We start from the raw sequence: 20,449 nt of genomic DNA, 5'->3' as shown, positions 1-20,449 counted from the left end.
TCTGTACACCCATGTTCATAGCACCATTATTCACAATAGCTAAAATGTGAAAGCAACCCACGTGTCCATGGATAGATGAGTAAGCAAAATGTGGTATATACATACAATGGAACATTATTCAGTCTTGAAGGAAATTCTGCAATATACTGTCATATGGATGAACCTTGAGGACATTACGCTAAGTGAAATAAGCCAGTCACAAAAAGACAAATACTGTATGATTCCATTTATATGAGGTACTTAGAGCAGTCAATATTATACAGACAGAAAGTGGAAAGGTGGTTGCCAGGGGCTGAGGGGAGGGGAGAATGGGGAGTCACTGTTTAAAGGGTACAGAGGTTCAGTTTTACATGATGAAAAAGTTATGTGAATGTATTTAACACCACTGAACTGTACTAAAAAATGGTTAAGATGGTAAATATCATGTTATGTATATTTTACCACAATAAAAAAGAAAAACACAGACTTCCCTGGTGGCGGAGTGGTTAAGAATCTTCATGCCAATGCAGGGGACACGGGTTTGAGCCCTGGTCTGAGAAAATCTCACATGCCGCAGAGCAACTAAGCCCCTGCGCCTCAACTACTGAGCCTGTGCTCTAGAGCCTGCGAGCCACAACTACTGAAGCCCGCGCACCTAGACCCCATGTTCTGCAACAGGAGAAGCCACCTCAATGAGAAGCCCACGCACCACAATGAAGAGTAGCCACTGCTCGCCACAACTAGAGGAAGCCCGCACGCAGCAAAGAAGACCCAATGAAAGAAGGAAGGAAGGAAGGAAGGACCTACAGAAACTACACAGAAGAAAGAGAGGAATCAAAGCACAGCTATACAAAAAAACAACAAAACACAAAGGAAGACATCAAGAGAGGAAAAGGAAGACAAACTAATTAAAAGACGAACAAAAAGGGGGGAGTGGGGGGTTTAAAAACTGTGCAACATTGACAAAAGGACCAAGATAGTCAAGGCCCAGGAAGGGATAGCCCCAAGGACGTGGGGTGTCTCCTCTCCCGAGGCCAGGAGCAGCAGCAGGGTGGAAACTGGGGGTCCCCCTAGCCCCTGCATGGCCCAGTGCATGGGCCTCTCCAGGTGGGGTGGTGACCCAAGGAAGAGGCCTCAGTAGTGTGTGCTCATCATGCAGCCTGGATGCCCCTACCACTCACTCTGCCGCAGAAGGAGATAGAGTGATAGCAACTCAGGAGCATCCTCCCCCATTGCTGAGGCTGTAACCCACTTGCTAAGAATGGCCAATTGCCACAGTGCCCTTGGTCTCGCTCCAGCGTGCTCTGGATCTCCTTCAGGACCCTCTCGTCACTGAGCAGAGCATGCTCCATCTCGGGCCGACCTCCTCTCCTCTCCTCTCCATCACTTTGGCTTAGTTCCTGGCTCCGCCCAAGGCCTTCTCAGGGCCCGATCCATTGCGGGGGCGGCTGTAGTTCTTCGTTTCTGCTGAATCCACCAGACACTGGGGCTCAACCAGCCACGTGGTGGAGACAGAGAAGTGCTCAAGTTCGGAGGGTGAGATCAGGTAGAAACCTTGGCCATATTTGGTGAAGATGCAGAAAGCAATGCTGCTGACATCCACCCAGCAGAAGTAGTTATAGTGAACCTGGGGCTTGAGCAGGGGCAGTGAGACCACCTGGACATCACCCACGTTGGTGAGGACAGCCAGGTGATGTTCCCTATAGTCCTCAGCTCGACAGCTGCGGAAGCAGGCCGCAGTGACTCACTGCACCCGCAAGCCCTCTAGGGTGGTTAGCTTCAGCTTCAGCCTGGCACTGATCTTGGGCAGCGTGAAACACCTTGAACTGCTCTTCTGACACAGTGAGTAGCTGGTGGCTTCCCTGAATGTCCAGGCTTTTTGACAGGTCATGGGCCACTTCTAGGGACTTGAGAAGGGGCACACTGTGTCCGTCCAGCACCAGGATGCCCACCAGGCAACAGCTGAATCTCCCTGGCCTGCTCCGCTCGCACCGGCTCATCTATTCTCTGCTCCTCGGGTGTCATGCACAAGGCAAAGGCATAGATGGTACTACCATTGGTGCCAGCCCACAGCAAGGGGCAGAGGCGAGAGTTGTTCCTCAGGTAGATGTCAGTGAAGTAGAGGGTCCGGACTAAGCCCATGAAGGTGTCTGCTGCCAAATGGGCCTCCATCTTGCACTGCACGGGTGCCAGCTCCATGTTCTGCATGTGGGTCTGCTCTGCCCTGGTGCTCCCCTCCTGCACATCTCCTGGAGGGCCAGTGGTCCACTGCTACCTTTTGGACACCCGGCTGCGACGTGTCCAGCGGAAGGACTGGCACAGAGATGTCTTTAGGAACTTCACGTGGGACAGCGGGCCCTCCAAGGCTAGCTGATCATTGAGGCGTGTGCACTTGACAAAGACCTGCTGCTACTGCTGGTGGTCAAAGAGGCTGAAGCCATGGCTGGTGCCGAAGGCCACGAGGTGCCACTGGGAGTGCAGGGCCAAGAAGGTGACCAGAGCCAGGGGCTGGCACTGCACCAATACGAAGGGCTGAAAGCCAGGCTCAAAGCGCACAGGCCCCGGGCAGGCACACAGGCATTCCTGCCCCTTCCAGAGGTAGCCTTCCTGGTCCTGCAGCAGGTCAGCCTCCACCTGCTCCATGGAGTGCTCCACCTCCTCGTCATTTAGCTCCAGCAACCTCACCTGCCCTGCCGTGGTGGCCACAACCAGGTAGCCACTGTATTTGCAGAGGAAAATCTTTTGGATGCCCAGCTGAGGATCGTCACTGTGGGGGTCGAAGGAGCCCACCTTGCAGAGCAGGGACCACTCATCCTGGCCCTGGGCAGTGAGGCTCTCACTGGGGTCTGTGTTGGTGAGGAACACCTGTACAGTGCTGAGTTTGTAGAGCAGCAGCAAGCACATGCCAGAGGCATCCCAGAACCTCACCATGCTGTCCTCATGCCCTATGAGTTATGGGCCACTCCACGGTGGAGAAGTGTGTGTTCTGCCAGCTGCCAGCAGCAATGACGTGCTCCCACAGCTTCAGGGGGATGTTGGAGACTTGGTGGGAGCAGGTGATGGCAGAGCAATTCAGGGAGGCCAGGTAGGGAGGCTAAATCTGCAGCCAACCGGCCATCTGCAGGTCAATCACCACCAGCTCCTCCTCAGCCAGCACCACCTGAGCGTAGGGGTCATCAAAGGCAGCTGCACGGTCCATCTCAACGAGAAGAGTAAAGTCGATGACTCGGGAGGTGAAGTCAGAGGCTGTCTGCTGGCTGTTGTGGGCCACCGAGATGCAGTGGCAGTCCCCATAGCCGGCCCACAGCATGCCACCCTTAAAGATGGTGAAGGGCAACCCCTGCTTGGTGGTCAGCCAGAAGATGTTGGTGATAGCTTTGCAAGGAAAAGGACCATAAGGCACACAGCTGTGCAGTGGCTCTGGTTGCTGGGTATCACCGGACACGGGCCACTGGCAGTAGCTGCTGTCAGAATGGCAGCTATCAGATGACCATCCCGCTGCCAGCAGATATTCTCCAGTTGCTAGCTGCTGAGGAAATGACAGAGCACGCGGCTGCCCTGCAGGTCCCAGAAGACGATGAGGCCCAAGCTGTAGCCAATGAGGATCTGGTCGGGGTCCCAAGGATGTTCCTGCAGAGCCTCCACCACCTCAAACACCCACCGGTGGAGGGCCTCCTCTGGAAACTATGTTTATAGCAGCACTATGTACAATAGCCAAGACATGGAAACAACCTAAATGTCCATCGACAGATGAATGGATAAAGAAGATGTGATATGTGTGTATATATGTATATATACACACAATGGAATATTACTCAACCATTAAAAAAAATGAAATAATGCCATCTGCAGCAACATGGATGGACCTAGAGATTATCATACTAAGTGAAGTAAGTCAGAAAGAGAAAGACAAATACCGTATTATATCACTTATATGTGGAATCTAAAACAGGACACAAATGAACATATCTATGGAACAAAAAGAGACTCAGACATAGAGAACAGACTTGTGGTTGGCAAGAGGGAGTGGGGATGTGGGAGGGAAGTACTGGGAGTTTGGGATTAGCAGATGCAAACTATTATATACAGGATGGATAAACAACAAGGTCCTACTGTATAGCACGGGGAACTATATTCAATATCCTGTGATTAAACCATAATGGAAAAAAATATGAAAAATATTATATATATTTATAACTGAGTCACAATGCTGTATAGCAGAAATTAACACTGTAAATCAACTATACTTCAATAAAAAGTTTTTAAAAAGAAAAAAAATAGAACAGAAAATATCAAAGTATATCTCCCATAATACCAATAAGTGTTATTTCATGAGACTTGTTTCAGTTATGAGTATAGGTGCACACAAATGACATGGTGGGTTACAATGTTAACCATATTGATACTTGTTACTGTGAGTCATGGTATAAAATGTTGTTTTTCATGGTATAAAATGTTGTTTTTCATGGTATAAAATGTTTGAAAGCTACTGCTCTCTGGTACCTAAACTAGAGGGATGCCTAATGCTCTATGAATGCTTACTGAATTGAACAAACTGAGTAGTATGATACAATCCATTTATTACAACTTCAAAGTTTCCACTTTAAAAGAATATAAAGTATAATGGTTATTGGAACAAAAGTAAATGGAGGGCTTCCCTGGTGGCGCAGTGGTTAAGAATCTGTCTGCCAATGCAGGGGACACGAGTTCGAGCCCTGGTCCGGGAAGATCCCACATGCCGCGGAGCAACTAAGCCTGTGCACAACTACTGAAGCCCGCGCCTAGAGCCCGTACTCTGAAACAAGAGAAGCCACCGCAATGAGAAGCCCGCGCACTGCAGTGAAGAGTAGCCCCCGCTCATCGCAACTAGAGAAAGCCCGTGCACAGCAACAAAGACCCAACGCAGCCAAAAATAAAATAAATAAATTTATTAAAAAAAAAAAAAAAGTAAATGGATTCTGGGCTATGTGAAGCTACAGGGGGCAGGGCGGAGGAGTAGTAGAGAGGGATCCGAATACTTCCTGTTATATTTCAACAGACTTTCTCCCCAATAACTAAAATGTGTCTATATTTAAGGAAGATTAAATACAATTTTGGCTAAGTTCACTTTGGAAAGCTTTTCTTGTTCACTGAAATCACCTCATGATTATAAAGTTCTGCATATTTAAAATATCTGGTACAGGTAATTCCACCATGATTCATAAAAGGATCTTTCAGAGAAAAAAGCAAACAAACAAAACAAACAAAAACAAAAAACAAAAAACCTAACAGAAGACAGTGAACTCAATGGTAACAGTAAATCTTTTTCTGTCAGTAATTAACATTAAATGAAAAAATATTAAACTCTTTAGTTAAAAGACAAAGAGTGGCTGAACGAATTAAAAAAACAAGACTCAACTATATGCTGTCTAAAAAGGACACACAGGTTGAAAGTGAAGGGATGGAAAAAGACATTCCACAGAAATAGTAACCAAAATAGAGCAGGGTTGGCTATACTTATATCACACAAAATAGATTATAAGTCAAAAATTGTCATAAGAGACAGAAGGACATTATACTGATAAAAGTGCCAATCTACCAACAAGATATAAGAATTATATATATTACACACATCAGAGCACCTAAATATATAGAGCAAACATTGACAGTTTGAAGGGAGAAATAAACAATATAAGACAAGACAAGACAATAATAGTAAGAGACTCTACTCTCAGTAATGGATAGAACATCCAGACAGAAGATCAAAAAGGAAACAGAGGACTTGAACAAAACTATAGACTAAATGGACCTAACAGACATACAGAGTAAGTCCCCTACATACGAACCTTCAAGTTGCAAACTTTCAAAGATAGGAACGTGTGTTCGCATGTCCAATCACGTAAGTTAGTTCACTTGTCTGGCGTATATTGTCACTTGCATGCATCCTCTACAAGTAGTTGTGCTTCTGTGTACTTTACTGTACAGTACTGTACAGAGTACAGTAGTATAGTATCTTTATTTCAGCTAGATCTGCAAGAGGACGACTTCATTGAACTCCTTGCTGTGCAACATGAGGAGATCATTAATGAAGACCTGATGGAATTGGAGGCCCAGAGCAAGGATGAAGAGAGACAAGAGAAAGAAGAAGTAACTGAAGAACCGAAGAGATTCACGATGCAGGAAATGGCAAGGGGATTTTCTTTATCTGAGGAGGCACTGTTAGTTTTTGAGGCATAGGACCAGAATGTAGAACAGTACACGAAGGTTGCAGCAGCCGTTCAGAATGCAATCCAGTGCTACCATGTCATCTATGATGAGAAAAAAAGAGCTACTACCCAGACATCACTGGTTCGTTTTTTCAAGAGGGTAGACAGAATTAAATCCAGCAAGGAACCAGAACCTGTGCCATCGTCAGGTGTGAGTGAAAATTGCAGCTTGCCCTCTGTCTCCTATTGTTGTTGATCCTTCAGCTCTACCATCTCCCACCTCCTCTCCCTCCTCCAGTCAGTAACTCTTCTTGCCTGTTCACTCAACGCCAGCCCCTGTATGCCAGCTGTTGTACTGTACACTGTACTTTTCAAGGTACTGTACTGTAAGATTAAAAATGTTTTCTTTATTTTTTGTTTATGAATTATATGTGTGAAAAGTATTATAAACCTATTACAGTACAGTACTCTATAGCCGATTGTATTAGCTGGGTGCCTAGGCTAACTTTGTTGGACTTACGAACAAACTGGACTTATGAATGTGCTCTCAGAACGGAACTCGTTTGTATGTAGGGGACTTACTGTATAGAACATTCCACCCAACAGCAGCAGAACACATTCTTCTCAAGTGCACATGGAACATTCTCCAGGATAGCTCACATTTAGGTCACAAAACAAAGTCTTAACAAATTTAAGAAGATTGAAATTATACCAAATATCTTTTCTGACCACAATGGAATGAAACTAGCACTCAATAGTAGACAAAAAACTGGAAAAATTAACAAGTGTGGAAATTAAACAACAATAATCTTGAACAACAATTGGATTTAAAAGGAAATTTGAAAATACCTTGAGATAAATAAAAACACAACATATCAAAACATATGAGATCCAACAAAAGCAGTACTAAGAGGGAAGTTTATTGTCATAAATGCTTAATTAAAAAAGAAAAAAAAAATCTCAAACAACCTAACTTTACACCCCAAGAAGCGAGAAAAAGAATAAATTAAGCCTACAGTTATCAAAAAGATGGCAATAAGAAAGATTAGAACATAAGTAAGTGAAATCGAAAATAGAAAAACAAGTGAAAAAAACCAATGAAACTAAGAGCTGATATTTTGAAAAGGTAAATAAAATTGACAAACTCTTAGAAAGACTAAGAAAAAAAAGAGATGACAAAATAAAATGAAAGAGAAGACATTTAAAAAGATGCCATAGGGGCTTCCCTAGTGGTGCAGTGGTTAAGAATCCGCCTGCCAATGCAGGGGACGTGGGTTCGAGCCCTGGTCCGGGAAGATCCCACATGCAGCAGAGCAACTAATCCCGTGTGCCACAACTACCGAGCCTGAGCTCTAGAGCCCATGAGCCACAACTACTGAGCCCACGTGCCACAACTACTGAAGCCTGTGTGCCTAAAGCCATGCTCCGCAACAAAAGAAGCCACCACAACGAGAAGCCCACGCACCGCAACTAGAGAAAGCCCGCGTGCAGCAACAAGACCCAACACAGCAAAAAATTAATTAATTAATTTAAAAAAGAATTTTAAAAAAAAGATGCCATAGAAATTAAAAAGATCATAAGTGACCAGTATGAACAATTATACACCAACGAACTGGATAACCTAGAAATAATGGATAAATTCCTAGAAACATACAACCTACCAAGACCCAATCATAAAGAAAAACAAAGTCTAGGGAGTTCCCTGGTGGCCTAGTGGTTAGGATTCCCGGCTTTCACTGCTGTGGCCTGGGATCAATCCCTGGTCAGGGAACTGAGATCCCACAAGCTGCATGGCACAGCCCCCCAAAAAAAAAAAAGTCTCAACTATAGTCTAACAAGACCTATAACTTGTATGAAGGTTGAATCAATAATCAAAAATCTCCCAAGGAAGAAAAGCCCAGGACCAGATGGCTTCACTAATGAATTCTACCAAACATTTTAAAAGAATTAATGCCAATCTGTCTCAAGCTCTTCCAAAAACTTGAAGAGAAGTATATACATTTCCAAACTCATTTATGAAGTCAGCATTATCCTGATACCAAAGCCAGAAAAAGACACTACAAGAAAAGAAAACTACAGGCCAATATCCCAGATGAATACAAATGCAAAATCCTAAACAAAATACTAGCAAACCAAATTCAACAGCTTTTTAAAAGGACTGTAGATCATGACCAAGTGGGATTTATCCCTGGGATGCAAGGATGTTGGTTCAACATATACAAATCAATAAATGTGATACACCACAATACCAGAATATAGAATAAAAATTACACAATCATCTCAACAGATGAACAAAAAGCATTTGACAAAATTCAAATACCCTTTTATGATAAAAACTCTCAAAAAACAAGGAATATAAGGAAATTACCTCAACATAATAAAGGCCATATATGACAAGCCCACAGCTAACCTCACACTAAATGGTAAAAAATTGAAAGCTTTTCCTTTAATATTAGTAACAGACAAGGATAACTGCTCTTGCTACTTCTATTTAACATAGTACTAGAAATTATAGCTAGAACACTTAGGCAAGAAAAAGAAATAAAAGGCATCCAAATTGGAAAGAAAGAAGTAAAACTGTCCATGTTTGCAAATGACAATATCTTATATATAGAAAATCTTAAAGACTCCACCAAGAAACTGTTAGAACTAATAAATTCAGTAAATTTGCAGGATACAAAATCAACATACAAAAATCAGTTGTATTTCTCTATACTAACACTGAACTATCTGAAAATTAAAGAAATATCATTCATAACAGCATAAAAAACAATAGCATATTTAGGAATAAATATAAACAAGGATGTGAAAGACCCGTGCACTGAAAACTATAAGACGTTGATAAAGACGCAAACAAATGGAAAGATATCCCATATTCATGGATTGAAGAGTTAATATTGTTAAAATGTCCATACTACCCAAAGTGATCTACAGATTCTATGTAACCCCTATCCAAATTCCAACAGCATTTTTTCACAAAAGTAGAAAAAGCAATCCTAAAACTCATACGGAAACACCAAAGAACCCGAATAGATAAAGCAATCTTGCAAAACTGGAGGTACTCCACTTCCTGATTTCAAAATATATTACAGAGCTACAATAGTCAAAACAGTACTGTACTGGCATAAAGACAGAGATTTGGACCAACGGAACAGACTAGAGAGCCCAGAAATAAACATATGCATACATGGTCAACTGATCTTTGACAAAAGTGCCAAGAATACACAATGGGGAAAGGATAATCTCTTCAACAACTGGTGTTGGGAAAACTGAATATCTATATGCTAAAGAATGAAATAGTACCCTTATCTTATACCATACACGGAAATCAACTCAAAATGGATTAACTTTTAAAGAAGAGATATGAAAGTGTAAAACTCCTAGAAGAAAATGTTGGGGAAAAGCTTCATTGGTCTTGAATATGATTTTTTTGTATATGACAACAGTAGCCCAGGCAACAAAAGCAAAACAGTCAATTGGGACTACATCAAACTAAAAAGCTCCTTTATAGCAACAGAAACAACAGAGTGAAAAGGCAATTTATGGACTCAGAGAAAATAGTTGCAAACTATATAACTTATAAGGGGTTAATATCCAAAATATGTAAGGAACTCCTACAACTCAACGGCCAAAAACCAAAACCTGATTTTAAAATGAGCTAAGGACTTGAATAGGCATCTCTCCAAAGTAGACATATAAATGGCTATCAGGTATATGAAAAAATGCTCCACAGTCTATAACCATCATGGAAATACAAATCAAATCAAAGCCACAATGAAATATCACCTCACTCCTGTAAGGATGGTTATTATTTAAAAAAAAAAAAAAAAAAGACCACAAGTGTTGGTTAGGATGTGGAGAAACTGGAACCCTTGTCCACTGTTGGTGGGAAAGCAAAATAGTGTAGCCACTATGGTTAACAGTATAGAGGTTCCTCAAAAAATTAAAAACAGAACTACTGGGACTTCCCTGGTGGTCTGGTGGTTAAGAATCTGCGCTTCTAATGCAGGGGGCACGGGTTTGATCCCTGGTCGAGGAACTAAGATCCCGCATGCTGTGCAGTGTGGCCAAAAAATAAAAATAAAAATAGAACTACCATATGACCAAGCAATCCCAGTTCTAGGTATTTATCCAAAAGAACTGAAACTAGGATCTCAAAGAAATCTCCCATGTTCATTACACTCCATTACAGCACCAGTCACGACAGCCAAGATGTGAAAAAACATGAATGTCTATCAACAGATGAATAGAGTCATAGTGGTATACACATACAATGAATTATTAGCCTTTAAAAAGAAGGAAACTCTGCAATATGCAACGTGGATGAACCTTGAAGATATTATGCTAAGTGAAATAAACCAGTCACAGAAAGACAAATATTGCACGATTTCAGTTATACCAGCTACCTAAAATAGTCCAATTCATAGAATCAAAATGTGTAATGGTGGTTGCCAGGAGCCAGAGAGAGGGGATGTGTGAATTATTAATCAATAGGCATAAAGTTTCAGTTAAGCAAGATGAATAAGTTCTAGAGATCTGCTCTACAACACTGTATCTACCCTATAGTCAACAATACTGTATTGTATACTTAAAAAACTACTAAGAGGATAAATCTCAAGTGTTCTTACTAAAATTAAACTCCGAAATGGGTCTCACTGAGTTAAAATCAATGTGTTAACAGGACTGTGTTCCTTTCTGAAGCTCTGTAGGATAATTTGTTTCTTGCCTTTTCCACTCTCTAGAGGCCTTCCACATTCCTTGGCTTACTGCCCTCTTTTTTCATCTTCAGGGCCATCACCATCGGACTAAGTCTTTCTCACACTGCCAGCTCTCTGGTTCTTTGTTATGCCTCTCTCTTCCATTTATATGAATTATAATTACATTGGGACCATCTGGATACTCTAGGATAATCTCTATACACATGGCAGAGTGAATAATGTCCTCCAAAGATATCCAAGCCTGAGTTCCTGGAACCTATGATTGCTACCATATACGGAAAAAGGGACTTTTGCATATGTAATTAAATTAAGGGTTTTGAAAAGGGGAGATTATCCTAGATTATGTGGGTGAACTCTAAATTAATTGCAAGTGTTCTTATAAGAGAGAGATTGAGGGAGATTTCATGAAAGAGAGGTGAAGGAGATATGACAGAAGCAGAGATTAGAGGGATGTGCTTCAAAGATAGAGGAAGGGGCCCCAAACCAAGGAATACAAGTGGCCACTAGAAGATGAAAAAACAAGAAAAGGGACTTTCCATTCAGAGACTCCAGAAAAAAATCGGCCCTGAAAACATTTTGACTTTAGCCCAGTGAAAACTGATGTTGGCTTTCTGACATCCAGAACTGTAAGAGAATAAATGTGTGTTGTTTTAAGCCACAGAACTTGTAGCAACAATAGGAAACTAATATACCATCATCTCAAGGTCTGCTGATTACCAACCTTAATTCCATCTGAAACCTTCATTCTATTTTTCCATCCCATTTTGAATTTAATATAGTCACAGTTTCCAGGAATTAGGACATGGACATCTTGGGGATAAGGGCATTATACTGCCTACCACAACTTCACACACAGTGAAAGTCCAGGTGAACAAAATATGTCAATGTCAAACATTAACAGAAAATGTAGGAGAATGTGTTCATAATCTTGGGTGTGTAAAAGGCCTTAAGACAACAAAGTTGTTAAGACATCTTTTTAAAAAACTGATACATTTGCTTCCATCAAAGTTTTAAAATTCTGTAGGCTAAATAATACCATATATAAAGTAATAACACAAGCAACAAGCCGGCAGAGAACATTTGTAACATATATAACCAAACATTAATAGCCCATTTTATACTCGTAAAAAATAGAAAATGACTTAAGTGTCCATCATTAGGGGAATGATTAACTAAATCGTACATTTATCCATACAATAGGCTACCTACAGCAGTTTAAAAGAATGAGGGAGAATCTTTCTGATTCTTTGCAAAAATCTCCAAGACATATTGATATTCTAGACAGTTATAGAACAGTGTGTATTGTGTGATGCTATTGTAAGGGGGGAAACAACATGCACCAAACAAAGTCATAAAGTATTTCCCCCAACTTTATGAGGATATCAGCAATTACCTCTGGGGAAAACAGCAGCAGCAAAGGGGAACATTAATTTTGTTTTACATCATTTGAATGCAGACACATTCATGTATAAACTGCATAATATTTTTTAAAGCACAGTTTTGTCTTGTTCACCACTGTATCCAAGCGGCCAGCACAGTACTTGATAGGTAATGTTTGTTTAGTGAATGAAATCCAAAGGGATGGGACTTACTGCTAATGCTAAATCCTGTGCTGGTGAGAAAATGCCCTGGTTGTACCTAAATTCTTCCTGCTTCAAGCCCCGCTTGGTCTTCCTTTGGGAACTGCTTTGGGGAAACTGGAAGCCTGAGCCAGAAGTGTGTGTGTGTGTGTGTGTGTGCGCGCGTGCACATGCACGTGCTAGCATGTATAATAATTTATATTCTTTATGTTTAATACAGACAACAAGCCTGCAAAGTAGTCACCCTCATACCCATTTTACAAATGAGGAAACTAAGGCTTAGATAAGGGACTAACTGAATGACTTACCCTGGAGTTTTCTTTTTTCTCTTCCTGTAAATGCAATTTTGACAGTTGCAGAATTCTTACAAAACAGAATGTGGTCAGTTCAAGAAACAACTTCCTTCTACCAGTACTTGACTTGCTTTATTAGTTATTTGTTTTACTTGTATTAGATAGTTCATACACTTGTTTTTAAAACTGGCAGTAAATTGTATTCAGTACATCTACTTCCCTCCCTTGAGACAATAGTCAACAACTTTTTGTGTGTCTTTCCAGAAATATTCTACGTACATACAAGCACACATACAAATATTTCTAAAGTTTAATTTGAAGCATTTTACATACATTGTCCGGTACCTCTCTTATTTCACTCAACAATGTATCTTGGAAATCATTACATATTTGCTAGATCTGCTGCATTCTGGACCATAGCTGTACATGATTAATTTTAGAGAAGCCTCATAATTTAATTAATCCCTCCTCATTTATGGCCACTGAAATTGTCTCATATCTTGTTATTACAAAGCTACAGTGGCTATTGTTATACACGGGCCATTTTGCACATGTGCAAATGTATCTGCAGAATAATTTCTAGAGGAGCAATTGCTGAATAAAATAGATGTCCCTTAAAATTTTTCATGGATATTGATAATTTTCCTCTGTAGATGTTATATAATTTCACTCTCCCCAAGCAATGTTTATTCATACCCCACGTCCAACACTTGGTAACATTTTCTTATACAAGAGGGAAAAGACAGAAAAAAGAAAAGAAAAAATCTATTTCATTTGCATTTGGCACCCAAAGGTAGTTTCTTCAACCTTGCCCAGGGGCAAGTTGCAGTTCCATCAACCCCCCATTTCCTGCAACTGTACTACTTTTCAACTGAAACTGTGAAAACTATTCCCCTCTCTTTTACTTTATACGTGATTGATCTACTTCATGTAGGACTGGGCATGGAAATTATTAATTCTGCTCTTCTATTTAAAAGATATCACTCCTTTCAAGCTGATCGACCCCTCACAATCCTAGGTCACTTTCTGAGGGCACTTTCCAGAAATTTCCACCTTTGGTTCTGTGGTGTAGCTACTGCCTCCTCCTGAGAACTATTTACTTGAGGTACTTTTCCTGGCAAAAAATAAACACACTGTCCCCATTTCTTTCTTCCCCCCCTTTCATCAATCTCACCTCAAGTGTTTTCCTTAGGAAAACACTTTATTTCATTACTATTTAGCTTTGTGCAAACTAGTTTCCCCAGTTCCCCAACTACAAAGATAGACTCCTTGATTTCTAAGGCCAAATCTATTTTTTCTTACTATTCCTATACAAAGCTTGAAAATATGGCAACTGATAAAAAAAACTTTTTACATGTTAAAATAGCTTTAAAATTATATAGCAACTAATAGTGACTTAGAGGTTAGCAGGTAGAAGGATCCTGAGATGTACTTCCTGGATTGCTAACTTCAAATTTCATCTGTGACAACAGTTTTCTCACCTGAGTTATTATCAACAACAACAACAAAAATCATTTCATTATATGATTTATAGTGAGGGGAGCACTATTTCTCTCTCTCTCCTCCAATTAGGAAAAAATACTGGGCTTCCCTGGTGGCGCAGTGGTTAAGAATCTACCTGCCAATGCAGGGGACACGGGTTCGAGCCCTGGTCCGGGAAGATCCCACATGCCACGGAGCAACTAAGCCTGTGCGCCACAACTACTGAGCCTGCACGTCTGGAGCCTGTGCTCCGCAACAAGAGAGGCCACGATAGTGAGAGGCCCGCGCACTGTGATGAAGAGTAGCCCCCGCTCACTGCAACTAAAGAAAGCCCGCGCACAGCATCGAAGACCCAACGCAGCCAAAAATAAATAAAATAAATTTATATTTTAAAAAAAAAGAAAAAAGAAAAAATACTATCACTAGCTTCTTCTGGGTAGAGATAACATGTTGATTTGTTCTCTTATTCATCACAAAAATCTTTCTGGCAATCTTTACCAAATCAAAGCTATTTGGCTTGGTTGGAAAATAGATGTGATTCCAGTCCATTAAGAAATTTGTCTTTGTATGAGGGGAAAGATTTTCTCAGAAGGTAACTAGAAGAGAACATTGGTAGATTCATGAACAATACCAGTACTTTCTGTTTTGTTTTTATCTTTCCTTAGAGATGGTGAGTCCTGTAGTCCTACTGCCTGGCACAGTGCCTGGCATACAAGGTGTGCTCAATAATTATCTCTTGAGTCAATTAATGAATAAGATTACTTACGGAGAAAGAACTCCTCACATTCTTCCCCCTCAGCTCTCACATATCTTTTCCTAGTAAACTGGAGTGCAAACAGGGTCGGGGGGAGCTCCATTATCCACCTGAATGGAGACAGAGGTTAGGGAATGATTATTCTGTTTGCTCATAAATACCTTAAAGATATTAATAAACAGAGGAGATAACTTAAATAATTTCAGGTAGCAGTCCATAGGCAGAAAATGTAAATGCAGACTTGCTCCTTGGCTGCGATCCCTCAAGAGAAACAATTCTCTAAGAGCAAGCCGTCTACAGACAGAACTGGGGCAACACCCGATGATTTACTCAGCTATTTAAAGGAAAAGACAATTGAGATTTCAGAAAACAGACTAAATTATTGTAAGACAGTTCACTTAAAGAAAAGTTCAAATAGGAAAAAAATGGAATAGTAATATTCACTTTAAAATAGGTATGTTTGCTTATTGCGCGAACGTTATTGCTTCAATCCGGTACGTGAGTTCTGGGAGGAGGTGCTTCCTTTCCCGCCGGCCGCCCGGCCTACGCGGGCACCTGGGAGACGCGGCCAAATCCCGGGCTACTCTCTGGGGCCTCGGGCTCCCAGGTCGCTGCACCCGGCGCGCTCCCCACTGAAGCTAGAAAAATGCCTCAGTGCGGCAGTACCTTTTTTTCTTTCCTCCACGGCTGATTGGCTCCGAAGTTTCGTCCGTTATTACGGGAAAGCCCCGGCCTCCGGCCTCCGAGCCGAGCTGCGGTCCCGCAGCCTCCTCTCCTGCCTCAGGGCCCCAGCCGTCTAGCTTAGAACCGCTCCCTCTTTCCTCTTTCTCGCTCCCTTTCTCTCACCCTCCTCGCTCTCTCTTTTCTTTGTTTGTTTGTTTTTTAAACCAGAGAAAGCCGCCGAGTTTCTCGGCCCGCTCTCGGGTGGCCCCAGCCCAACCCCGCGCGTTTCACTTCCACGTCGCTCCGGCGGCGCAAGCGGCCGGCCGGGCCGGCGCTTTGCGTGCTCGGGAGACGCGCACGTGCACGCTCTGCTCTGCGAGCGCAGGTTCGGGAGGAGCTCTGGTTGGCCGGAGGCCCTCGGGGCTTACAAGTGAGCGTCCGTGCTGCCCCTGAGGCGCTCCAGCCTGCTGGCAAGCGGCTGGGGAATTACTACGTGTGAGGAATCTCCAAAGGAGAAAAGCAGGGTGTGCGTGCGTGCGTGCGTGCAAGAAAGTTGAGGAAAGAAGGGCCAGCTCTTAACAGTGCAAAAAAGAGAAAGGGGGGCGGTGGAGAAAATTTGGAGGGGAGTAGCTGACAGAGTTAGAGGGGGCTTCAGAGAAGTGGTGGGGGACAGGTAACCCAGAGGGTGGGAAGGCGGGGCATGGAAGACTTGCTTCCCAGTCACAGAGGATGTATGGAGGAAGGAACTTGGCACATCAGAGGCATTTTGCCATTCTGCTCGAAAGCAAAACAAAACAAAAATTAGAAGGGACGTCAATGGAAATGGCAGAATAGGAAGCTGCACGGGCCCGTCCCTACACAGAAACCCCAAAAAGGTAAGTGTCAGAATTGACTTTGTGGGAATTCTGGGAAATAGCTGAACGTTTGTAGCATCCAAGTGAATCCTCAATCAAGAAAAAGATGACTTAAACACAACATAATGGGGACATTACTAGCGAATTTAAGGGAATAAAAAGGATTATGAGAGAAAACTCTGAACAGTGTACACTAACAAGTTAGGTAACCTAGATAAAATGGGCAAATTCCTAGAAACACACAGACCACCAAAACTGATTCAAGAAAAAAAAAAAAAAGGAAATCTGAACAGGCTTATAACAAGAGATTGAGTCAGTAGTTTAAAAAACAAAACAAACAAACAAAAACCCTTCTGACAAAGAAAAGTCCAGGACCAGATAAGATGGCTTCACTAGTCAACTGCATCAAACTTTTAAGGAACAATTAACACTAATCCTTTTCAAACTCTTCTAAGAATAGAAAAGCACTGAACACTTCTTAACTTATTTGATGGGGCCAACATTACCTGATGCCAAAACCAGAGACATCACAAGAAAAGAAATTTTCAGACCAATATCCTTTATGAATATAGATGCAAAAAATCCTCAATAAAATCCTTGCAAACCGAATCCAGCAAAATGTTAAAAGAATTACACACCATGACTAAATGATATTTACCTCAAGAGGGATTCAACATATAAAAATCAATCAAAGTAATATACAATATCAATAGAATGAAGGAAAAACGTGATCATCTCAACTGATGCAGAAGAATAATTTGACAAAATCCAACACTTTTTCATGATAAAAACATTCAACAAACTGGGAATAAAGAGAACTCCCTCAATCTGATTAAGGGCATTTATGAAAAAAAAAAAAAACTACAACTAACATCAATAGTGAAAGACTGAAAGATTTCCCCCTAAGATCAGGAACAACAACAACAAAAAGAATGCCTGCTTTTGCTTCTTCTATTCAAAATTGTGTAAGCAGCATTGTCCTGAAAGTCTAACTTGAGCAATAAGGCAAGAAAAAAGAAATAAGAGGCACCCTGGCGGTCCAGTGAGTAAGACTCTGCACTCCCAATGCAGGGGGCCCGGGTTTGATCCCTGGTCAGGGAACTAGATCCCACATGCCACAACTAAGAAGTCCACATGCCACAACTAAGGAGCCCACGTGCCACAACTGGGACCTGGTGCAGCCTAAATAAATAAATAAATAAATATTAAGAAAAAAAAGAAACAAGAGGCATCCAAATTAGAAAGAAACAAGTAAAACCACCCCTCTTTGCAGATGACATGATCTTATATAGGAAATCATAAAGAATCCACAAAAAACTATTAGGGCTAATAAACAAATTCAGTGAAACTGCAGGATAAAAGATCAACACATGAAAATTAGTTGTATTTCTAAACACTAGCAATGAACAATCCAGATAGGAATCTGAGAAAATTCAATTCTCAGTAGCATCAAAAAGAGTAAAATACTTAGAAATAAATTTAACCAAATAGGTGCAATACTTGTACACTGAAAACTACAAAACATTGTTGAATTAAAGAAGACCTAAATGAATGGAAAGACATCCTGTGTTCATGAATTAGAAGACTTAATAGTGTCAAGATGGCAAAAGTACCTAAAGTAATCTACATATCCAGTGCAATCCTAATGAAAATCCCAATGGCCTTTTCTTTGGTACAAATGAAAAAGCTGATCCTGAAACTTACATGGAATTGTAAGGGAACCCAGATACAAACTTGAAACAGGTCAACATTATTTTGAAAAGAAGAACAGAAATGGAATACACTTCCCAATTTCAAAACATACTGCAAAGCTACAGTAATCAAAGCAGTGTGGAACAGACATTAAAAATACACATATATCTCAGTGGAATACGATTGAGAATCCAGAAATAAACCAATACAGCTATACTCAATTGATTTTTGACAAGAATCCCAAACCATTCAATTGACAAAGAACAGTCTCATTAACAAATGGTGATAGGACAACTGGAGGTCCACTTGCAAGGGAAGGTACAACCCTACCTTACACCATATGCAAAAGAATACATCAAAATGCATCAAAGACTTAAGTGTGAGCTATAAAACTCTAAAAGTCATGGAAGAAAACATAGAGGTAAATCTTCAACAAGGACCTACTGTATAGCAAAGGGAACTCTGCTCAATATTATGTAACAACCTAAACAGGAAAAGAATTTGAAAAAGAATAGATACATGTATATGTATAACTGAATCACTTTGCTATACACCTGAAACTAACACAACATTGTTAATCAACTCTACTCCAATATAAAGCACAAAGTTAAAAAAAAGAAAACATAGAGGTAAATCTTTATGACCTTGGATTTGGTAATGGAGTCTTGGATATGACACCAAAAGCATAAGCAACAAACAAAAAAACCAAAATTAATTAGACTTCTTCAAAACTAAAATCTTTTGTGCATAAAAGGACACTCTCGGAACTTCCCTGGTGGTGCAGTGGATAAGACTCCGTGCTCCCAATGCCGGGGGCCTGGGTTCGATCACTGGTCAGGGAACTAGATCCCACATGCATGCCTCAACTAAGAGTTTGCATGACACAACTAAGGAGCCCATGTGCCGCAAGTAAGGAGCCTGCCTGCTGCGACTAAGGGGACTGCTACAACTAAGAAGCCCCCCTGCAGCAATTAAGACCTGGCACGACCAAATAAATAAATAAATAAATAAATTTTTTAAAAAAAGACACTATCAGTAAAGTGAAATGACAGCAGATAGAATGAAAGAAAATATTTATAAATCATATATTTGATAACGATCTAGTATCTATAATATACAAAGATTTCATGCAACTTAACAGCAAAAAGAAAAGCAACCCAGTTTTAAAATGGGCAAAGGACTTGGAGAGACATTTCTCCTAAGAAAATATACAAATGACCAATAAACACATGAAAAGATACTCAACATCTGTAGTCATTAAGGAAATGTAAATCAAACCCACAATGAGTTACCACTTCATACCCACTAGGATGGCTTCTTAAAAAAACCAAAAAAAACAAAAGAACAACGGGGGCTTCCCTGGTGGCGCAGTGGTTGAGAATCTGTCTGCCAATGCAGGGGACACGGGTTCAAGCCCTGGCCTGGGAAGATCCCACATGCCGCGGAGCAACTGGGCCCGTGAGCCACAACTGCTGAGCCTGCGCGTCTGGAGCCTGTGCCCTGCAACAAGAGAGGCCGCGACAGTGAGAGGCCCGCGCACCGCAATGAAGAGTGGCCCCCACTTGCCGCAACTAGAGAAAGCCCTCGCACAGAAACGAAGACCCAACACAGCCAAAAATAAATAATAAAATAAATAAATAAATTTTAAAAAAAACCCGGAAAATAACAAGTGTTATTGAGGATGTGGAGATATTGCAATTCTTGTACATTGCTGGTAGGAATGTTTAATAGTGCAGCTGCTGTGGAAAACAGTTTGGCAGTTCCACAAAAAGTTAAACATATTATTATATGACCTAGCAATTCAACTCCTAGGTATATACCCCCGAAATTGAAAACTATTCAAAAAAATACTGGTATACAAACGTTCACAGCACTATTCACAAAAGCCAAAAGGTGGAAACAACCCAAACGTTCATTACCAGATGACAAGATAAACAATGGAATATTATTCGGCCATAAGAAGGAGTGCTACATGCTACAACATGGATAAGCCTCAAAAAAAAGTATGCTAAGTGAAAGAAGACAGACACAAAAGGCAACATATTGTATGATTCCACTTACCATCAAGTGTCCAGAATAGGTAAATCCATAGAGACAATAGATTAGTGGTTGCCAGGGTCTGGGAACAGGGAGGATCTAATGAATATGCTTAATGGGTATGGGGTCGCCTTTGGGGATGATGAAAATGTTGGAACTAGATAAATGGCGATGGTTGCACAACATTGTGAGTGTACTAATGCCACTGAATT

At 41.2% G+C, this 20,449-nt stretch overlaps 1 pseudogene; it reads right to left on the bottom strand.

Moving 5' to 3' along the window:
• Window positions 1–1,192: 1,192 nt before the first annotated feature.
• Window positions 1,193–5,902, bottom strand: LOC118896354 (annotated as a pseudogene).
• Between the last annotated feature and the right edge of the window lie 14,547 nt (window positions 5,903–20,449).

This window comes from Balaenoptera musculus, chromosome 6 (assembly GCF_009873245.2).
Source record: "Balaenoptera musculus isolate JJ_BM4_2016_0621 chromosome 6, mBalMus1.pri.v3, whole genome shotgun sequence".
Classification (NCBI taxonomy): domain Eukaryota; kingdom Metazoa; phylum Chordata; class Mammalia; order Artiodactyla; family Balaenopteridae; genus Balaenoptera; species Balaenoptera musculus.
This window is presented reverse-complemented; position numbering and strand designations above follow the sequence as displayed.